The 23,898-nt window shown below is 39.9% G+C and overlaps 1 protein-coding gene across 1 annotated transcript in view; it reads right to left on the bottom strand.

Moving 5' to 3' along the window:
* The window catches only part of PTPN20 (protein tyrosine phosphatase non-receptor type 20), a 95,265-nt gene extending 73,692 nt beyond the window's left edge, over positions 1-21,573 (bottom strand). Inside the window, 3 exon segments of the mRNA XM_082425478.1 lie at positions 3,451-9,422; positions 13,153-21,087; positions 21,371-21,573. The gene's annotated coding sequence lies outside the window, so the exon portion shown is untranslated.
* Between the last annotated feature and the right edge of the window lie 2,325 nt (positions 21,574-23,898).

Below are 23,898 nucleotides of genomic sequence, written 5' to 3'. Positions count from 1 at the left end.
TCCAAGGGAGGCTTTAGGGCCACCAGGTGTTCCAAGCAAAGAATTCCCAGGGGTTTGGTGGTTTGAGTCATTCTAATCTTAGGGTGACCAGGAAGAAGAATGCCTACTCCATTAGGATAAGGAGAGCTTCCTCTTGATCCAGGGCTGCTCTAGACTACTCTAGTTAGAGGCTGGTTTAACCTATCTTGCTCTTAGTGAAACTCAGTCAGTTCTTAAAGATCACTTCATTCTTTCCTAAGGGCTTGAAGGTCACTTCATTCTTTCTATTACAAACATCTGTTTGGTAACAGAAATTTACCGTGAGTCAAAACTGCTAATCTGTAATTTGTTGAAGGACAGCATATTGCAGAAACTACAGGTTAGTACCTCCTCTGTTCTCTGTTTCCTGTCAACACTAAGAGCAGCTCTGAGATCATGTTCAAACCAACAAACACTTATTAAACATCTACAATACACAAAGTACTGAGCTTGCTTAAGGAAAGAGGAAAAAGACTCAATCTCCATCCTCAAGGAGTTTGCAGTTCAATAAGAAAATATAAAAATGAATGAGGCAATAAAACATACACTCCAATAAGGATATAAATAAAGGCGTATGGGAGCCAAGAAAAGAGAATACAAATTCCAGCTGGAATTCCATAAAAACTATAAATTTCAATAAGGGATAATAAGTGATTTGGGGACTGTGTCTGTGACTAAAGATTTTGATCCTTTTAAAGGAACTTGGTAGGCAGAGCACTCTTTGACATAAATCGCAGCAAGACCCTTTTCGATGCACCTCCTAGAGTAATGAAAATAAAAACAAAAATAAACAAATGGGACCTAATTAAACTTAAAAGCTTTTGCACAGCAAAGGGAATTATAAACAAAACAAAAAGCCCTCAGAATGGGAGAAAATATATGGAAATGAAGCAACCGACAAGGGATTAATCTACAAAGCTCAATATCAAAAAAACAAACAACCCAATCAAAAAATGGGCAGAAGATCTAAATAGACATTTCTCCAAAGACATAGAGATGGCTAAAAAGCACATGAGAAGATGCTCAACATCACTAATTATTAGAGAAATGCAAATCAAAACTACAATGCAGTATCACCTTACACCAGTCAGAATGGCCATCACCAAAAAATCTATAAACAACAAATGCTGGAGAGGGTGTGGAAAAAAGGGAGCCCTCCTACACTGTTGGTGGGAATGTAAACTGGTACAACCACTATGGAGAACAGTATGGAGGTTCCTTAAAAAACTAAAAATAGAGCTACCATATGATCCAGCAATCCCACTCCTGGGCATATATCTGGAGAAAACCATAATTTGAAAAGATACATGCACCCCAATGTTCACTGCAGCACTATTTACAATAGCCAGGACATGGGAGCAACCTAAATGTCCATCAACAGAGGAATGGACAAAGAAGATGTGGTACATATATACTATGGAACACTACTCAGCCATACAAAGAACAAAATAATGCCACTTGCAGCAACATGGATGGACCTAGAGATTGTCATACGGAGTGAAGTAAGTTAGACAGGGAAAGACAAATATCATATGATATAGCTTATATATGGAATCTTAAAAAAAGGTACAAATGAACTTATCTACAAAACAGAAGTAGAGTTACAGATGTAGAAAACAAACTTATGGTTACCAGGGGGTAAGGGGTAGGGGGAGGGATAAACTGGAAGATTGGGATTGACATATACACACTACTATATATAAAATAGATTACTAATAAGGACCTACCCTATAGCATAGGTAACTCTACTCAATACTCTGTAATGACCTATATGGGAAAAGAATCTAAAAAAGAGTGGATATATGTATATGCATAACTGATTCACTTTGCTGTACACCTGAAACTACACAACATTGTAAATCAACTATGCTCCAATAAAAATTTAAAAAATAATAATAATAAAGTAACTTGATTCTTGCTCTGTCTGTCTGTCTCTCTTATTGTGGACTTTAAATCCATCTATATGTTTAACTTTTCAATTTTGCAAAGCATTCTCTTTCCTTGAGAAAAGAGATAATTTGCTAGGTGGCAATAAAGAATAAAACTATAAATTACTACAATATAATGTAGTACTTTTTGAATACAGAAAAATATATTCATGAAAAGTTCTGACGACAAAATATGAGAATTGCTAATTTTATTTTAATTTCTTTTACGGAAGCCCACCCAGTTTGGCCACTTGCATATTAATTTGCAAATGTCTTAAGAAAATTAATGCCTCAACTATTTTTTGTATGCTTTTATTGTCCTTTTCACAGAAGCTAAAACAAAGGCATGGAGTGCTTAGGATGTAACAGAAAGAAGCCGAGTCAAAATTATATTTTAAAAGACTCACATAAAATTTAAATTTCATCAGATTCTTGAATAGAAGATCAGAAGATAATTGATAGAACTGTTAATGCACAGTTAGCTCAAAATGGAAAAAGTATCAAGCAGATTTTTTTTTTAAGTCAGGTTACACAAAAGGAAATAAATAATCCTGGACAGTAATCACAGCAATGTAAATTAAAGGAAGCTCAAGGCATCATTTCATAACAAGTAAATTAACAAATTAACCACATTTCTTTTTGCTGTGGTAACACCAAATGTGGTGAGGTTACAGTATAACTGATATATTGCTGGTAACGTGCTTAACCTTTTCTAAAAATAATATCACAATAGGTAGTAAAAGTGATACAAAATTAAGATTCATTAGCTCAAGGATCCCAATCTGGAGAATTTATCCTGAAGAAAGAATTCAACCAAAGAATAAAATCTATAAATATTAACATGTCAATAATAATATCTATAATTGAAGGAAAAAAAAACTGGAAACAACATATGTGTTATGGATAAGTAACATCATGATGAGAAAGAAAGCTGCCTCCAGGCTTTTTGGAGTGTAAACAGGACCAGAAGTACTTCTGAAATCAGACCTGCAAGGCTAGAGCAGCAGCCTGGCAGGGAATGCCCTATGTAGACCTCTGGCTTAAGCCCCTAGGGGAAGGGAACAACACTGATTACAGGGAGGCAGGGTAGAAGAGGAACCAAGAGCTGAGCTGTACATGGAAGAGAAAAGACATAAAAGAAATGTTGAGAACTGATGGCAAGCTACCAGTGAGTGAGGCACGACAATGACACCATGAGTCAGCTGGGAGACAGTTAACATCTAATTGAAACACTGCATTAGTATTATATACCAAAATCCTCCTTTTTTGTGCTTTTATGTACTTTCCTAAGTACATAAGAATTTCTGCAATAAATATATACTATATCTACAATCAGAAATAAGCATTATTTGATCAGAGTAAAATAAAACTTATATAGGAGTCTAATCCTTGCTATTCTAAGCATGGTGGCTTGTTAGAGATGCAGAGTCATGGGCCCCACCACAGACCCAGTGAATCAGAACGCGCGGGTTAACAAATCCACAGGTGGTTCATGCGTACTTACCGTCTGAGAAGCACTGCTCTGGCTCCTCCTGATGCCCATGTCCACCACGGTGCACAATGCATAAGAACCTACCAGACTCTGCTGTAGTGTTCCCCGATGAAGACATGTTGTCCCCATTCCCGGATGAGATGGGTAAAAGGTTTCTGCAGGTACTGAGCCTTGTGTTCTCAGAGTCAGACAGAAGGTCGAATTAGTATCCTGGGGCCAGCACACAATTGTTGTTCACCTGGTCAAACATACAATGTAAAGGAATTTTAGACAACTCGAGTTCTCACAGTTTTGACATATTATTACTCATTTATTTAGTCACTGTAACTCAGCGAGTTAATTCTTTTAATGCCAAACTTATTCTGAATTAGGTGCTGGAGATTCGATATTGGAGGATAAGAATTAACTTCAGAGCCTATCTTCAAGGAGGTCATGTTCAATCTATAAAATGTCCTCACACAGGATAAACATTTTTTTCTCTTCTAATCTTTGCCATAATAGGCCTGTAAGATGATGTTACATTGCTCCCATTGGTTGAAATCTAGAGGTTTTTTTGGTCTGGTGACTCTTTCAATTAGTTTACCTGCAAATGAAATAAGATTACTATAATCTTAATCTAAAAGTTAATGTTTGGAAACATATTTTAAAACTTTGATATAGTATGTTAAGAAAGATTATTTAAAACATGGAGGTAAAGCAAAAACATAGGTGGCATATCCTTTCAATGTTATATGAGGATGATGTTTAAAAGGCCCTCCCAAGGATTATTTAATTATATAAAGAAATTGTACTTTGTACAACTCATTGTTTACTGTTGATTAAAAGTCCTAGACTTAGTAAAATTACATGTTAACCTATAGATTTTCAGCCAGTTGGGAAACAAATAATTTCTGAGAGAAAAGATGGTACCAAAGATTATAATTTATTGCCCTGTCACACATTAACCAGGCTTTTAAAATCTAACCTAGCATTCTTACTCTAACCTTCGTTCAAAATACATATAAAAGCCTAGATCCTCAAAATGTTCTCTGAACTACCTTGGCCACATTCCTGGTTGCTTCATTAATAAATAAATTGAATAAAATCCTTAACATGGTTTCATTTCAAATTTTAATGAGTCACATTTTTAATTTTTGAAAATTCTACTTTGACAAAGGGGAAAAAATCTCTTTTTACAAGGACAGCAGTGGCCTTGTGACTGGTACTGAGGTAATGGACTTAAGTGATAGGCCTCCTCTGGAAATAACACTGAAATGTCAAAGACCTCATTGTTAAATAAAAACCACCAAGAATGATATCCAAGCTTCTACCTCGCAAATACATGATTGAAAATATTTTAAATGATACAATCTTTTTAAAAATTTTTTTATTGAAGTATAGTTGATTTACAATGTTGTGTTAGTTTCCAGTATGCAGCGAAGTGGTTCAATTATATATACATGCACACGCACACACACACACACACACACACACACACACACACACATATTCTTTTCCATTACGGTTTATTACAGGATATTGAATATAGTTCCCTGTGCTATACAATAGGACCTTGTTGTTTATCTATTTTATATATAGTAGTTTGTATCTGCTAAACCCAAACTCCTAATTTATCCCTCTCCCACCCCCTTTCCCCTTTCGTAACCATAAATTTGTTTTCTATGTCTGCGAGTCTGTTTCTGTTTTGTAAATAAGTTCATTTGTATCATATTTTAGATTCCACATATAAGGGATATCATATGATATTTCTCTTTCCCTGACTTACTTCACTTAGTGTGATAATCTCTAGGTCCATCCATGTTGCTGCAAATGGCATTACATCATTTTTTATGGCTGAATAGTATTCCATTATTTATATATACCACATCTTCTTTATCCATTCATCTGTCAATGGACATTTAGGTTGCTTCTGTGTCTTGGCTATTGTAAATAATGCTGCAATGGACACTGGGGTGCATGTATCTTTTCAAATTAGAATTTTCTCCAGATATATGGCCAGGAGTGGGATTGCTGGATCATATGGCAATTCTATTTTTAGTTTTTTAAGCAACCTCTGTACTGTTTTCCATAGTGGCTACACCAATTTACATTTCCACCAACAGTGTATGAGGGTTCCCTTTTCTCCACACCCTCTCCAGCATTTGTTATTCGTTGACTTTTAAATGATGGCCATTCTGATCGGCCTGTGGTGATACCTCAATGTGGTTTTGATTTGCATTTCTCTAATAATTAGTGATGTTGAGCATTTCTTCATGTGCCTATTGGCCATCTGTATGTCTTCCTTGGAGAAATGTCTATTTAGGTCTTCTGCCCATTAAACGATACAATCTTAATTAAAGACAGTTAAAATGAATTTCCTTCAGAAATGTCAGATAGTTTTAAGATGCTCCTTGATAACTGGAGATACTCTTACTATTTAAATACCAGTGTTTAAATATGCTATCCACTGCATTCCACCAAATAAACATGTGAATGGCAACCAAACATCTTATCCTCTTTATATAAATGCACATACGCACAATACACACACAAATTAGTAAGATCTCTCTTGCATAGAGATGAGTTGACTGAAATCCATATCAATCTATACCAACGGTCACCAATTTCAAATCTTCCATAAGAGTCAGCAGTACTTCCAGAACAATCAGCTTTGATCAGAAACACATGCCCATTTCTGGTGTCTGTTAGTGCAGTGAGTTTGAGATAACCCTATAGAAACACAAGAACCAAACTGGATGAATTTCTCTTCTCTTATATTTGACATAGTATATCATAGAAGAAATAAACAAAATAATATCAATATTAAGCTGATTAACATTTATTTCAGTTTTTGAGTTAAAACCACTGTAGTAAATCAGTAATAGTGTAAGACTGTAGAATTCACCATCAACAAATGTGTACTGATGCCTAGGCAGTCTATAAAGTCTACAAAAGTAAATTATACAATAAAAACAGAATCTTCACTTTCTTTTAAAGCAAAAGAAAACTTTTCAGGAAATATAGTTGAAAGCTTCTACTGTATTACCCACTTCCCCCCATGTTTTGGCTAAGTAAGCCCATTCTGTGCTTCTACTATATTTCTGTTTATAATGATTTCTTGGACACATCTCCCCAGGTTGAACCATGAGCATTTGAGGGCAGGAACTGTAACTTTTTAATTTTTGTATCTTCAGTGACTAGATATTTTACACACTCAAGAAGTGTTTGATGGATTAACTAATTAGTTAATTCTGTGAAAAACGTGTATGCATCACCAGGCAATCTGCATAACCATTTCAAGAACACAGAAGTCAGACCCCTAAAATAAAGATTTTCCTCCAACTGCTGGAGAAGGTGCTATAGTGTAGAAAATCAGGGAATTAACCCTGAGAAGAGGGAAGCCTAAAAGAAATTACTTGGTTTTGAATACAGCACTGAAGATAGAGGAGAAAAGCTCCAACATGACACAAAGTGGTCTCACGTGATCATAAGAGGGGGAAAACACATGTATTTAGTTTGCCCAGCCAACAAAAGCAGGACATTTTTCTTCAGGAGTTACAGTGACATAGAAGAGCCAATGAATACTATACGTATTCTCAAATTTTCAGCTGGGGTACTATTTTCTTTTGTGTGTTTATCTTAAACTCTCTCAAAACTAAAGCACATGCTAGCAAAGACCATTTCTTCATATCGACTTTGTTAGATGCAAGATGCACCTTGCCCTGGCAATTCTGACCTCCTGGGCTGAGCCTACTTCCAATTCTTTTTTTTTTTACGGCAGGAGAATGAGTTTATTCAACAAGTATTTATTGAGCCCTTACTATGTGCCAGGCACTATTTTAGGTGCTGGGAATACATTCCATTGATTAAAAACATACAAAAATCCCTGTCTTCATTGTGCTTATACTCTAGAGAAAGGATACCAGACAATGAACATAACAAATAAGTAAATTACATAGTAAGTTAGGAGGTGATGAATACTACAGAAAAAAAACAGAGCAGTCATGAGAATGAAGACAAGTCTTATCCGGAAATTTTCCAAAACCAGACACACATAAAAATATGCTTCTTTCTTGGAAAGTCTATGTATGTGTCAGTGACCAAAGAAAGTATTTCTGGCCCCTTAATGTTCATGGGATTTTCAAGCAAGAAATTACAGGGGTTTTTAAAATATGAAAATGGAATTGAAAACTAAGAAAAGTAACTTGCATAAAACAGGAGCTCAATACAGAGTTCTTGAGGCAGCGGAATCTGTGCTTACTGTAGGAGCAGAGCTTCCCACAGTTCTAGCAAATTCCATGATTCTGGCCACACTGCTAACCACAGTGAATCTGAAGAGTCAAATCTGTTGAAAAGAGGTTACTAGGGTCAGAAAATGTGGAAGAACTCAAGCAGCTTTTCAGGATTTTTTGTTTTATTTCTAGTTCCTTTTTAAAATACAGTGCCCTAGTTTTCGTGATTTTCTTATTTTGTTAAAGAAGGGTGAGCTCATTAGAAAGAAAAACTGAAAAATAGGAATGCCCACATTTCCGACTCAATCTCCAATCTCAAATTGTTCAAGATGCACACGTTTATTGTATATCAGTAGTCCCAGGTCTTTCGACACCATTATCAGAGGTTGTTGGCTCTAAACTACCAGGAAGATTCTTTTCTCCTTTGATTTAAATTCAAATTTCATTTCAATAAAGCAACCAGAACATTAATGAATTAGGTTCTCTAAGTCAGAAGTGAAAATAGAAAATAAATGGTGTTGTCATCTTTGATGAGAAAGTCATATTTTCAGCAAAATGGGGCAGAGGCAGAAAGTCCAGTTTGCAGGACCAAGAAAAAGGAGTGTCCACCCACAGGATACTTAGAGATTGATGACTATGACAGCAGCCCTTTCTAGAGGTAATAACGTCATTAGTTGTGATAATCCTCCAGAAACGCCAACAGCCCTGGATTAAGAACATCTGGAAATTGTTCAGATGACACAGATTTCTGTTTCCTGATGTTAAGGCTTCAGTGATGCCTCTCTGTGGCATCTGTCACCGTCTAACTTCTTTGCAAACCTCCTCCTTTCAAATCAGGAAGTGTACATAAAGTGCAAGTAAGATTCAGTCCCTCGCCCGTGCTTCCAGGTTCTTGCTTTGATACCCAGGATTACCAAATCTGACAATTAAACCGCTGGCCAGCTAGGTCGTCTACAGGTATTTCTGGAGTTAGCAAATGAGTTCACCTGGCAAAGAGAGTGTCTGAAGGTAGATGCAGTCTTGGCAAGAAAACACACAGTACTGTACACAAGACAGGGATGTGAATGATGCAAGCAGCAGGGGGGTTCTCATCACCAAGTCATTAAAGAAGAGGCCTTCTTTGGATCTCAACTCTTAAAGTGAATTCAGGAACTGTTACTAAAATGAATGAGGCCAGCGTATTTCAGATCAGGGTCAGTCCTCAGTGAGGGCAGGTTCAGTTTTCCTAGTTAAATTCCTGAATTTCTTTTTGGCTTCTGCCCTTGCTTCAGCATCAAAGTACCAAACAGTCATATGGTGTATCTGATTGCATAGGAAGGCTGGACTTCATGTGCGTTCCTGTGGTCTGACCCGAAGAACAACAGTCTGTCAAAAATGGGCTCCACGTACGCTATGAACGATTTCTCTTCTGGAAATATCCGCAGGACCCCACCACCACGTAGCTGGGCATCCCAGTTCTTGTTCAGATAGTAGATGCAGGGGATACAGCAGCCGTCGCTGCTGGGGTGGTCCACATGTCGCACATAACCTGCTCCATTTCCTGGGTAGCAAGCCACCATCTCCATCTGCGGGTCAAGGACACTGCATGCTCCCGGATGGACCGCGGAAAGAGCCAAAGTGCTTTGGTAATTTTTCTTCTCTCTGTAAACCAGAAGTCATCTCCTCTCACCTCTGAGCTGCCACGTGGAGGCCCCAGACGCCCACCTCCCAGGAACGTAACTGTTCCCAATTCCTTTAAAAGTTCTATCTCGACCCACTCTCGGAGATACTGGCCTGGAGAGAAGAGAATGAAAGAAACCCCAAATGCTCAATATTGAGTAATCTTGCTCCCCTTCCTGAAGTCACCTCAGGGATAATAGTTCCTTCCTGTAAAGTCTATATTTCCTGTGACCAAACTGCTAGTATAAGCTTCTTGGACTATTATTAATTATTTAACATGTTTTATACCTTTTAACAATTATTTTCAGTTTAGTTGTTTTTTTTAAGGAATAATGTTGTTGCTTTTTCTGATTATAAAGATAAGCAATATTCATATTACCACTAGGAAATTTCATTTTTGCTCAGCGGTTTATTACTCATCCTCTGCACTATGAGTGTGTGAGTGTTGGGAGCGGGGTGAAGCAGGGAGGAATGAAGTGCTGAAGTGCCACCTCAAGAGCCACTGGCAGTTCTGGCCAGTGCAGTCAGGCAAGAATAAGAAATAAAGGTATTCCAACTGGGAAGGAATAAATGAAATTATCTTTATTCATGAGATAAAGATATTTGTACATACTTATACCTCAATAAAGCTGATATTTAAAAAGCCATAAAAAGATAAACAATCTACTTCAATAAGAGTAAAATAAAAGAGATAATTACGTAAAAATAATTTAAAAATCAAGTTATTAATGAAAGTTTAAACATTTAAAAAATAGGTGTTACCCAATCAATCATAGAAATGAGAGAGAACTATCACCCCTCATGGGTCCTTACCATGCTATTTGTATGAAATCACTGCATTCTGTGTTCTTTCCGAGTCACTGAAGTTATAAAGGTTGCAACCTTTCTACTACCACTACTTCATCTGTTCATGTTCTCCCTGTCTTTCACTGTTCCTTACCATCCCCTTATGACCATACCCAGTCCATGAGGCATTGCCATACTGCACCAGGTTCTCATGGGGAAGAGTGGAGAAAAATACCCTTGTGTTTCAGACAAAGGGAGGGGAAAAGTAAACATTTTGAAATGCACCTAGAGCACTCTCCATAAAAAAAGGCTGCCCTCCCAAGAAAGGTACTTGACTAGAGCCTTATCTGACCTGGAGGAAGGGCAACTGATCAACTCTAGCCCCCTCTAGCCATCCTGTCTCATGTAAGAGGAGAAAAAAAGAATAAGAAAACACTTCTAAATGTCACATCCCAAGGACTCAGGCCCACTACAAAAACTGAGATTTAATCATTAGGTTATACAATGCTTCTCGTCCTCGAAACCCTACCATATCAATTGGGCTTCAGTGTGTTAGCAGTGGACTATAAGTGAAAAAGTTGCAAGTCATAAATTCTATTTAAGAAGGAATTCTTAGGGAAAACTAAAGACAGTAGAAGAGGGAAAAACACACACAAAAAAACAAGTAAACTAGAGTAAACTGCAGCCTCTGACACCTACAGCTATAGGAAACATAAACAGAGCCCAGCCTCTAGCCAGATTAACATAAAACCTCACTCTGAAAGCCTAAATATCTTAGTTCCTATTACTCAACACAACATATCTGACTTTCAACAAAAATAATAAAGCACTCTAAAAGGAAAACAACAACATGTGAAGAGAAAAAGCAAGCATGAGAACCAGACTCAGATATGACACACATACTGAAATTATCATATATTTAAAGTAACTAAGAGTTCTAATGGAAACTGTAGACAATGTGCAAGAACAGATGGGTAATGTACACAAAGAGATGGAAACTCTAAGAAAGAATAAAAAGAAAATGCTAGAAACTAAAAACACTGTAACATAAACGAAGAACGCCTTTGATGGACTCATCAGTAGACTGGACATGACTGAGGAAAGAATCAGTGAGTCTGATCAACAGAAGACTATAGAGTGGAATATTTTCAAAGTTAAAAGAAAAATCCACCAACTTAGAATTCCGTATCTCATAAAATCATCCTTCCAAAGTGAAGGAGGAATAAATGCCTTCTCAGACAAACAAAAACTGAGGGAATTTGTCACTAGTAGACCTGCCTTGCAGGAGATGTTAAAAGAAGTTTGTTTGTTTGGTCTTTTTTTGGGGGGGTGGGTTGTTTGTTTGTTTGTTTTCTCAGCACAAAGAAAAATGCTACAGGCCGGAAACTAAGATCTACATAAATGAAGAGCAAGACAAAAGGAATAAATGAAGGTGAAATAGAATCCTTCATCTTTCTTACTGTTAATTGATATAATAAATAACTTTTCAAGGTAATAAAAGCTACAATGTATTGGGTGATTATAGCATATGGATAACTGAAAATAATGACAGCAATGTTGTAAAGAACAACAGGAGGAAATTGGGACTACCGTGTTACAAGGTAACTGCAGTACCTGTGAAATAACATAGTGTTATTGGACAGTAGATTTATATTAATTGTAAATGTATACTTCAAACACTGGAGCAACCACTAAAAAAAGAGTAACTTTTTAATTAAAAGGAGATAAAATGATTTAATTGATGATAAAATGATCACTTAAAATAACAGAAGGCAGAAAAATGGGGGAAGATAATGAAACAGTAAGTGCAACAAGTTGAAAAGTTACAAATATGTAGACATTAACCTAACTATGCTAACATCACTTTAAATGTGAACAGTCTAAATACATTTGCATATCAGAGTAGATAAAAAAGACCCAAATATAAGCTGTCCACAAGAATCTCACTTTAAATATAAAGATAGAGACAGATTAAAAGTAAGGGAAGGAAAAAGATACAGCATGCTAATGCTAATCAAAATAAAGCTAGAGAGGCTATATTAATTTCAGGCAAAGCAGACTTCAGGACAAGGAAAATTACAGTATCAGTGACAAAGAGTGGCACACTACATAATGATAAGTACTCCTTATCCAAGAGGACATAACAATTCTTAATATGTATGCACCTAACAACAGAGTGTCAAAATATGTGCGGCAAGTGATAGAACTACAAAAAGAAATGAACAAATCTACTGCTACAGTTGTAGACTTCAGCACCCTTTTATCAGATTGACAGATCCAGCAGGCAGAAAATCAGTAAGGACATAGTTGAAATGATCAATACCAGCAATCAAGTGTATCTAATTGACATTTATAGACTATTTCATTTAACAACATTAGCATACATGCTCCTCTCAAGCTTATATGGAACATTCACCAAGAAAGGCCACATTTGGGTCCATAAAACATACTTTAACAAATTTAAAAGAGTACAGGGGCTTCCCTGGTGGCGCAGTGGTTGAGAATCTGCCTGCCAATGCAGGGGACACGGGTTCGAGCCCTGGTCTGGGAAGATCCCACATGCCGCAGAGCAACTAGGCTCGTGAGTCACAATTACTGAGCCTGTGCGTCTGGAGCCTGTGCTCCGCAACAACAGAGGCCGCGATAGTGACAGGCCCGCGCACCGCGATGAGGAGTGGCCCCCGCTCGCCGCAACTAGAGAAAGCCCTTGCACAAAAACAAAGACCCAACACAGCCAAAAATAAATAAATAAATAAATAAAATTATAAAAAAAAAAACAACTGGACACCCACATGCAAAAATAAAAAGAATCTAAACATAGACCTTACACTTTCATGAAAATTAAGTCAAAATGGATCATAGGCCTAAATGTAAAACTAAAAACTATAAATAACTGCTAGAAGATAACTGTATTGGTGCCCAAAGGCTACCGTAACAAAGTACCACAAACTGGGTGGCTTAGAAGAAAAGAACTCAAAGCTCAACAAGAAAACAACCCAATTTAAAAATAGGCAAAAAAAAAAAAAAAATAGGCAAAAAAGCTAAACTGACACCTCACCCAAGAATATGTACAGATGTCAGAGAATTCCCTGGCGGTCCAGTGGTTAGGACTCCGTGCTTCTACTGCAGGGGGCACGAGTTCAATCCCTGGTCGGGGAACTAAGATCCCATATGGCGTGTGGCACGGCCCAAAAAAGAAAAAAATGTACAGATGGCAAATAAGCAAACGAAAAGATGCTCAACATCATATGTCATTAGAGAACTGCATATTAAAACAACAATAAGATGTTACAACCTAACTATCAGAATGGCTAAAATTCAAAAAAGTGACAATACTAAATGCTGTTAAGGATGTGGATTCATTGCTGAGAACACAAAATGGTACAGTCACTCTAGAAGACTGTTTAGCAGATCCTTACAAAGCTTAACTTAGTATTGCCATATTACCCAGCAATTGTACTCCCAGATATTTATTCAATTGATCTGAAACTTATGTCCACACAAAAACATGCATTCAAATGTTTATAGTTGGTTTAGTCACAATCAACAAAAACTGGAAGCAATCAAGATGTACTTCAATAGTTGAATGGATAAACTGTGGTATATCCATACAATGGAATATTATTCAGTGATTAAAAAGAAATAAGCTACCTAGCCAGAAATAGATATGGAGGAATCTTAAGTGAATGTTGCTAAGGGAAAAAAGCCAATCTGAAAAGGCTATATACTGTACAATTCCAACTCTATGACAAGTCCTTTATCAGATATGTGTTTTGCAAACATTTTCTCCCAGTGTACAATTTGTCTTTATTTTCTTAACAGCATCTTTCAGAGTTTTTAATTTTAATAAAGTCCAATTTATAATTTTTTCTTTCTTTTGGTTTTGTATCTAAAAATTCATTGCTAAAACCAAGACCACCTAGATTTTCTCCTATGTGACTGCGTCCCCCAAAAAATATTTTAAAGTCCTAACCCCCAGTACCTGTGAATGTAAATTTATAGGGTATTTCCAGGTATAATCAAGTGAAGATGAGTTCCTAAGCCAATGACTGATGTCCTTATAAGACAAGGGAAATTTGGACACAGACACAGAGGAAGAAATCCATGTGATAACAGAGGCAAAAATTGCAGTCATATGTCTATAAGCCAAGGAACACCAAAGATTACTGGGAACCACTAAAAGTCAGAGAGAAGCAAGGAAAGATCCTTCCATAGAGACTTCAGAGACAGTATGGCCTTGCTGGCACCTTAATTTCAGAATTTTGCCTCCAGAAATGTGAACGAATACATTTCTCCTTTTTAAAAGTCATCCAGTTTGTAGTACTTTGTTATGGCAAACCTAGGAAACTAATACATATTCTGGTACCAGAAAGTGTGGTGCTGTTGTAATAATTACCTAAAAAATGTGGAAGTGGCTTTGGAATCAGGTAATGGGTAGAAGCTGGAAGAGTTTTGAGGCACATAATAGAAAAAGCTTAGATTGCCTTAAAAAAACTATTGGTATAAATACAAATGTTAAAGGCAATTCTGGTGAGCAGTCAGAAAGAAAAGAGGGGAATTTTAGAAAAAGCATAGAGAATGCTTAGAGAATACATGTATCGTCAAGAACAGACTGTTGCTAGAAATGCAAACTTGAAAAGGTTCTTCTGGTGAGGACTTTAAAAGGAAATGGCGAACATATTATTGGACACTGGAAGAAAAGTGATCCTTGTTACTAAGTGGCAGAAACTTGGCTAAACTGTGTTCTGCCATTGGGTGGAAAGTAAAACTTGTAAGTAATGACTTGGATGTTTAGCTGAGGAGATTCCTAAGCCAAGTGTGAAAGATGTGACCACGGTTTCTCCTTGCAGCTTAGAGTAAAATGCAAGAGGAAAGAGATAAATTGAGGAAGAAATTATTAAGCAAAAAGGAACCAACACTTGATGATCTGTAAAATTCTCAACCTGTCCAAGATATCATGCTCGGGAAACAGGACTAAAGAAGCAGCTGGACAACATTTCACCAGAGAGATTAGGTGTAAGACTCATGGATCCAGCCATCCCTCCCAGCAGAAACAGTGCTAGCCTGGAACAAAGGGACATGAAATGTAGGAGAATGAAATGTAGGAAGGCTGTCAGACTTTTTGTATTCTGCAATCAGGAAACAGGCCATACAGAGGGTGCATCTCATCTGCTGCTGCAGGCCAACGTCAGTTAAGTCGACTTCACTGAGGGCAGCTCAGAGGCCCACAGGGCCTCCATGGGCCCAGAGGGTGGATCAAGCCAGAGAATTATGCCCAGGCCTTGAAACCTAATGAAACTGGCCCTGCTGTGTGGACTCACTTGGGACCTGTGAACCTTTTTTCCCCTTCTGTTTTCTCCCTTCTGGAATGAGAATGTCTATCCTATGCCTATAACACCATTGTCTTCTAGGTTTCAAGATAAACAAATGGAGATGAATTCTGCCCCAGTATAGACCATACTCAGAGTCTCACAAATATCTGATTTGCATGATTTATAAGATAAGATTTGGGACATTCTGAGTTGATGAAATTTTGATGAGACTTTAGACTCATAGTTGATGCTGGAATAGGTCAAGCCTCTTGAGGATGTTGAGATGGAGCAAATGTATTTTGTATATGGTAAGGTCATGACTTTTGTGGGTGGAGGGAAGACTGCTTTGATTTGAATGGTGTCAACCAACTGAATTGTGCTGCCAAGGATTGGCAGCAACCATCAAAATAGAGGGAGAGGAAAAAAAGGTGCTCCACAAGAACCCTCAGAGAGAGCATGGCCCTGCTGACACCTTGATTTCGTACTTCCAGCTTCCCAAACAGTGAGAGAATATATGTCTCAGGACATTAAGAGCATAAACCACAAAAGAAAACTTGCTAATTGGACTCATAAACAGTAAAAACTTCTGTTCCTCAAAATATATCATTAAAAAATAATACAAAGAAAAATCATGACTGGGAGAAAGGAAAAAGGACTTATATCCCAAACATATAAAGACCTTTACAACTCAAAAAGAAGAAAATCAACCCAATTTTTTTTTTAATGGGCAAAAATTTTCAACAGACACTTTATAAAGAAAAAATACAGATGGTATAAAAACATATGAAAAGATGTTCAACACCACTGGTCAACAGAAAAATGCAAAAAACAAAAAAACAATAATAAGATACCACTTCATACCTATTAGAATGTCTAAAATAAAACATACACACACAAAACAATACAAAGTAGTTCAGGCAACGATGTGAAGCAACTGGAATGCTCATCATTGCTGTTAGGATCACTCTACTCATTACCTTGTTTTATTTTTCTTAAAAGCACTTTGCATTACCTTAAAGTTTGCTTACGTATGTAAGTCAAAATTTATCTGCTCATATGTTTACTGTGTATCTCCCTCAGTATAAGTACCATGAGGCTGGTGACTTGGTCTGTCTTGTTACCACTGTGTCATCTCAGCACCAAGAAAAATGGCACAAACTGGGCACTCAATATGTATTTATTAAGAGGCAGGAAGGAGCAGAAAGGACCCTAAGATATGTGAATGTATGTAGGCAAGGAACCCAGTCACAGCACTCTACAGAAGGACAACCTACTGGTGTAAAGGAAAATGATTAGACCACCAGAAGGCTACATGGTATAATGCAGAGACTATCAATTTCAGCTGCACATTAGAATTATCTGGATAGACAGCTTTGCAAAATCTCGATTCCTGGCTATACCAAATCAATGAAATCAGAATCTCTGAGTATGGGATCCAAGAATTGATCATTAAAGTTCCCCAGGTAATCCAATTGTGTAAAGTTAAGAATCATTGAGAAAATGGAACCTAGACTATGGAGCTGTACATATCCGGGTGTAAATCTTGGGTAAGTTACTTAACCTCCCTTAGCCCCCAAATTCTCACCTACAAAATGGGAATAATACACACCCCCCAGAGTTGTTGTAAGATTGAGATTACAGGGGCTTCCCTGGTGGCACAGCGGTTGAGAATCCGCCTGCCAATGCAGGGGACACAGGTTCGTTCCCTGATCCGGGAAGATCCCACATGCTGTGGAGCAACTAAGCCCGTGTGCCACAACTACTGAGCCTGTGCTCTAGAGCCTGCGAGCCACAACTACTGAGCCTGCGTGCTGCAACTACTGAAGCCCATGCACCTAGAGCCCGTGCTCCACAACAAGAGAAGCCACCACAGTAAGAAGCTGCTCACCGCAACTAAGAGTAGCCCCTGCTCCCTGCAACTAGGGAAAGCCCGCATGCAGCAATGAAGACCCAACACAGCCAAAAATAAATAAATAAATAAAGTTTAAAAAAAAAAAAAAAGATTGAGATTACACATAAAGGTCTCAGTAAATGTTAATTCTCCTCCCCAGGGAAAACCTGATGAAATCTTCATTGCCCAGTGATAAATGCTAATTCAATCATCAATTCATATCTTTGTTACCTGATTATTAAATTGAACATCTGCATTGGGAAACTTTAGAAATACTAATTTTTTCACTCTCCTGATAAGATGATACCTGAAGCTATGTCTATGTTCAAGCTAGGAGTAACTAAACTATGGAGGGAAATCTAGCTGATTATTTACACCAGCGATTCTCAAACCTGGTTGCAGGTTAATTACATAAGAAGATTTTTTTAAAATACCAATACCAAATGTCCAGAATTTGCCCAAGCCAATTGACTCAGAAACCCTGGGGTGAGTCCAGAGCATCAGTATTTTTTAAAAAGCTAACTGAACAGTGATTTTAAAACACAGGACTGAAAAGCACTGATTTGCATTAATGATATCCCATGCTAAGTACACATTTGAGTCATTCAGGGAGCTCTTAAAAAATAGATTGATTCCAGACCCCCATCATGACTTACTGATTCAGAATCTGTGAATATGAAGCCTATCATTTTGCAAAGCTTCATAAAACTCTCCTGATTATCCTGACGCAGACCCATTAGGAACCATTACTTTATACCATGCATTTAGTCTACCTGCTGTCTACCAGAAAACATCTTTTAGAACTTTCACTGGCCTCCCATGCCAAGGCTGCTCAGTTGCTTTTAGTAACTGAAGCAACACATCACAGCAGGTCTCAATTTTACAGATCATTTCAGAACACATTCATGTGCAGCCCCTTGACCCACGTCATTTACCATACACTGTGCCCAGCACTGGTTATATAGCCCATTGGCCTTTCTAACCAAATCCCTCTAATAGGCTGCTGATCTGGGAAGGGCAAAATGGAATCACATTACTCCCCAAGCCTTATTTCCCTTTAAGTGGTACTGCAATGCCAGGACAAATTAAATGAACATCATTGGTCAGATGAATCTGAATGAAATCCAAGTTGTTTTCTGCACCTAGAAGCAAATTGGTATTTTTGCTTCCCTCAGAGAGATAATAAAATCAGAGGAAACAAAGATGATCCCCGAGTTAGGAGTATTCCCAAACTCAACCTAGACCAGTAGTAGGAACCTTAGAGAATGATTTTAGGGGAGTCAATCAATCAGTACACATACCACCATGGCTGCACTACCAGGTAGGTGGTAGTGCAGCATTTACATAACCAGGCATTAATTTAGGCTTATTAAGTATATTAATTCATGTGATCCTCACAAGAACCCTATCATCAGGTACAATTATTATTCCCATTTCATGGATAAAGAAACAAAGGCACACAGAGGTTAAATAATTTGTCCAAAGTTACAGAGCTCGTATGTGGCAGTTTTTGAACCCAGGCAATCTGCTTCAGTCCATTATCTTGCCTACTCCACTACAGTGTAGATGAGTGATGGCCAAGGTCTTTAAAAAAAAAAAGTTGAAGTATGCAGCAGAAACTGGAGATCAGACCATGTGTACCTTGGGCAAGTTACTTAACCCCTCGGAGCCTATTTTTGCATCTGAAAAATAGAGATAATAATAGTACCTGCCTCATTGAGTTGAGATGACAGTTAAACAAGATTATGCATATAATGTGCTTATAACAGTGCCTGGCACTTTTAAGACCTGTCAATGTCAGCCATTATTATTATCTGTATCATAATACAGCCCAAGCGGTCACGGAGAAATTACAACCTATGAAACTGAAAATTTCCCCTGGTGATCTGAGATCCATAGATTCTGTAGATTGCCATTACATCAGATCCGATAAGACATGCAGTAATAAAAGATATTCATGAAAACTTATAAGAACTGCCACTGTGACAAACCCCCAGCCCCTCCAGTCCAAGACTATGAGTTAGTCTGAAAATGGAAAGCTCTATTTGCTATAGTTTGTCTCTTTTTAGCAAACATACTCAATTATCAAGCTGTATAAATGTAACCACACTGGGAGCCAGACTTCCAAGTAGCTGCAAACTGCAGTGGACTTTGGTGTGATTGGAGAACATGTCACAGGAGAAGATCCTCTCAGGAGGTAAATGTCAGCCTTCCTCAGTCACATTTGTATAAACAAAAGAAAAACAAAGTAAGAATTCAAACAGGTAACATTCATCATGTGCTTGCCACTGTATTAAATGTTTTCCACGTATTACCGCACCTAAACTTCACAACACCCTTCCCATCCATGGGAAGCCACACAACCCCACTAGCTTGATCCCACTCTTTCACGACTACACATCTCAAATGGGCACTCAGCACTGCCTAGCAATCCAATTCCATTTCTGTACTTAGTTCACTTTCCCGTTCTCCAGAAGGACTATGTCACATGTGTCTCCTAACACCTCTTCTCCTTTCCCCTGCTGCCCTTGCCGTCAGCCAGTGACTGCCTTCACAGACAGATGATGCCTCTGACCACCTGTCCGCATCTGCATTTGTCTCGGCTTTCCCTCTAGATACAACGGAATATGTGTTCCTGTTCATTTCAAAGCCAACTGCTCACCTACTCTGGAGTCTCCTCCCCTCTCAGGTGTTTACATACCTCCCCTGCAGTGTTCCCCTCATCTGCATCATTTCTCCCTTTCTATGAGTTCAATCCCACTGGCATATAAACATATTCTAGTTTCCTCCATCTTAAAAACAAAATTCCACTTGACCTTAAGGCCCCTCTACTCCACTAAAGTTGTTCTTGTTAAAATGATTAAAATCCTCCTAATTGCCAAACTATCTTGCACAGTAGCATTCACCATGGTTGGCCACCACCTCCCTCTTTTTTGGCTTCCTTCCTCTTCTCTATGTACGCTCTCAACCTAGGTGGTTTCACCTAGTCCTTTAGTTTAAATACCACCTATGTGGTGATGATTCCAAAGACCAATTCTAGCCCTAACATCCCCTAGGGCTTCAGACTCAAATTTCCAATGGCCTATATGACATCTTAACTTAAAAATCTACTAGGTAATTTATGTTATGTGTATTTTACCACAATAAAAAATATATATATACCAGGTGATTAACAGATGGAGAGAGGGATGGTGAGATGAACAGGCATGTGAAAAAACAAGTGTAGCTAAATATTAATGGTAGGGTCTAGGTGGTGGGTGTATGGAGTTTAGTGTAAAATTCTTTCCAAGTATATTGTTCATATGCTGCATGTTGGGAGAAAACCTACTAGGCATCTCAACATAATATGTCTAAAACAATTTTTGATTCCAACCATTCCGAAAATGAAACCTACCTCTCACCTACAGTTTTCCCCATCTCATCAAAAAGCAAGGCAAAAGTAGGCAAGGCAAAATCCCAGGGCTCAGCCTTGACAGGCTCTCTCCCACCTGGAATATAATTCCATGAAGACAGGGGCCCTGCCCATCTAGAACAGTCCTAGCACACAGGAGGTGTTCAAAAATAGCTGTGGAATTAATCATGAATTACTGCTCTGTTTCTCTCTAGGCCCTTCAGCCCTCACTGTCCTTGAGTGAGAATGGAGCTCTTGGCCTCCAAACCTCCCCAGCCCAGGCAGCAGAGACTGTCTTAGTACCTGATTATGGCTTCTTACCAATCACAGCGGTTCCACAGTCCTCAGCAAGAGTTCAAGGCCTTCTTTACCACAGAGCCAGTGTTTCCTGTCCCAAACCTGTGACACACATGTCACAGCACAGCTGGGCATCACACTGCCCAGGCTGTCTCCCCGCAAGGCTTCAGCGGACTCCGGCCTCACTTTGCCCAGGGCCCGCCCGAATCCAGCCCAGGAGGCCTCCCTGTGGTGGCTGGAGCCACAGTCCACTCCTTCAGTGGGCATCAAGGCATCTTCCTCTCAAGGCCATTGGGTGGGCCCAAGCCTGCCCTCTCACGCCCCACCGCAGCAACCCCCTTTACCCTCCCCCACGTCCCGCCGGGCCCCCGCCACCTTTCCTCACCTGGACCTGCCCCGCCGGCCCAGCTTGGCTCCAACCGACACACCTGCCCCCAGCCCACTTGCCAGTCGGGTTCCCGCGGGAGCCCGCCGGCCCTGCGAGATCGGTGCCATCCAATCCTGGAGGCTCCCATGAGCCTGCGCACTGGAGCCGCGCCCTGCGCCGGCGCCCTCTGCAAGCAGGCTGGAGTCGGCAGTGCCTCCCCCTGCTGGCCTCTCGAAGCACTGCAGCAGTTACCGCGGACCCGGTGGTGGATGCTTTGTGGTCCCTGGTCCACCGCACTGTCTGTGCCTGGGCCCCAGCCAGGCTCATAATGCCAGCAACTCTCTGAGCCATGCCCACATCCTGAACCACTGAAGACTGTGTTCTCTAGGTGTGATGGCCTGGTTCACACCTGCCCCCTCAACTCCCTACTGAGTTGGAGAGGGGCCGGGGTAGAGGACTGGTTTGCAGTGTCAGAAAGGGGCAGGTAGTGTTTGGGCACTTTGGACAAGATAGACGATTGCAGAAGGAGTCACTAGACTGTGCCAGAACGTGAGGTCAGTTAGCTGCTAGGTCGGGTGAGACAGTTTCATCTACGGTGGTCAGTGTAGGGGGAATTCAGCGTGTAGACATTGCCTCAATACAGGAAGCCAGAATCTTTTTATCTTAACAAGCGCACCTCTCTCCGTTTGGTCCTGACCAGACCCACTCTGGTGGATCCAGTTCCCTTAAAGGCATGATGAGACCTGCCTCACTTAGCCCACAGCCTGATCCAGGAGAGCCATATCCTTGAGCTGAGCTGGGACTGAGCCAAAACAGTCACCCTCTGTCCAGGCGTGGAGAGGTCAACCTCCTGCTCCATGAGTCACTGACAGCAGATGCTTTTTCTCCACCAGAGGCCCTGCCTTTACTCAGCAGCCAAGGCTCCCTCCCGTCCCAAGGTAGAGTTCCTCCTTAAAGATGGGCCCCCTTTAGGGGGATGCCTGTTGTTTCTCGTAGCGTCTAATGTCAGAACTTTGCATGCCATCACTATTTCACAGATCTGAGCAGCACGAATGAATCAGAATGTTCTGTTGTTGTGTTCCTACGTAGATGGCTGTCATGGGGACACACACACACAGAATTTTCACCCACGGCATCAGGAAATCGCTAAATGGAGACTGAATGAATACTTGGTGGGAGAGAACCCCGAGGTCTCATCATGTCCCTCAACTTACTGTTAAACCACATCATATTCCCAGTGGCCACCGACCCAGAAGGCTGCTTCTGTTTTCACCAGTGAAAAATTCGAAGAATTATAAAGGTTAGTTCTTTATCAAAATTTCTGCCATTCTTTGGAGGCCTTTTCAAATCCCTATGACTTGCCATTACCAGCAGTGCAAGGAGTCTTGCAGGCCTGGACTTAAGTCCCTGATCTGCTACTGAAAGGTCCCCTTTCTAGCCTGACTGAAGAGTAGCTTGGTTGTCCCCTCCCTGCTGCCCCCCAGACACCACCTTCTCATGTCCTACTTGGTCCCAGGCTCACTGCGGATCCCTGGGGAAACTCAACTGGGGTAGCAGCAGTGACCAGCACAGAGGTGATGCAGATTCTGGAATCTCACAGTCTGCATTCCTGACCCTGGTCTGAGCACCCAGACTCCCTCAGGATGGACCCTGAAAGCCAGACATACCTCTGCTCTCCACTGAGCTGAGACCCATCTGCCCCTTTCAAGTGTAAGAATTTACTGCCCAAATGGCCCCTCATCCCAAGCTGTGTGTCTCCAGACACAATCAGAGAGTCCCTTGAGGGCCTCCAAGACCCCAGTGGACAGCTTGTACCCAGGACCTCAGGACCCAAAGTCATTTCTTCACAGCCCCTAAGGCCCATGATCAAGTTCAGAGTTTTCTAAACCTGGCTTGGGGCCAGGGGAGAGCAAATAAGTAAGAACAAGAAACACTGACCAAAAAAAAAGAAGAATCATTTCAGCAGCACTACCCTTCCACGGCTCCATCCTGGTACAGGCCTCTGCTTTGCAGCCCGTTTATTTTTGGATGGTGTTCTTCACACCCAGCACCATCAAGTGTGAGTCGATGAGGACTGTGAGCTTGTCTGTGTGTTTCTTTCTCTCTGCTCAGCTTTGAGACACTTCACATAAAAGACTCTATAAAAATAAATTGTGGAAAGTACAAGGCCAATAAAAATCCCAGTAGAGGCTGAACACTATTTTATTTAGAAAGCAGAAGGACATGCACTTACCTCATTCTGGATTCCTAGATGCCTAGTTCCTGAGCCTGGCACATGGGCAATGCCCAATAAATATCAATTGATTGATCCATTAGTTGGCTGCTCACCAGTTTGCAGAGCAACGACCAGCCCACCGCTCTGCCTGCACACACCACAAAGAGAGAGAATCCTTAGGCTTTGATGGGAGAGTTGTTAAGTTGGCAGGTGAGCCTGCTACAAACCCTTGCCTATAAATGCCCTGCCTTCTACTTCCAGCTCTGCTTATTAACAGTAAAATAATGATGCAGCAGAAAGTGAACTGCAAACACTGCCAAATTCTAAGAGA

Source organism: Balaenoptera physalus (assembly GCF_965194825.1).
Source record: "Balaenoptera physalus genome assembly, chromosome: 14".
Lineage (NCBI taxonomy): Eukaryota > Metazoa > Chordata > Mammalia > Artiodactyla > Balaenopteridae > Balaenoptera > Balaenoptera physalus.
This window is presented reverse-complemented; position numbering and strand designations above follow the sequence as displayed.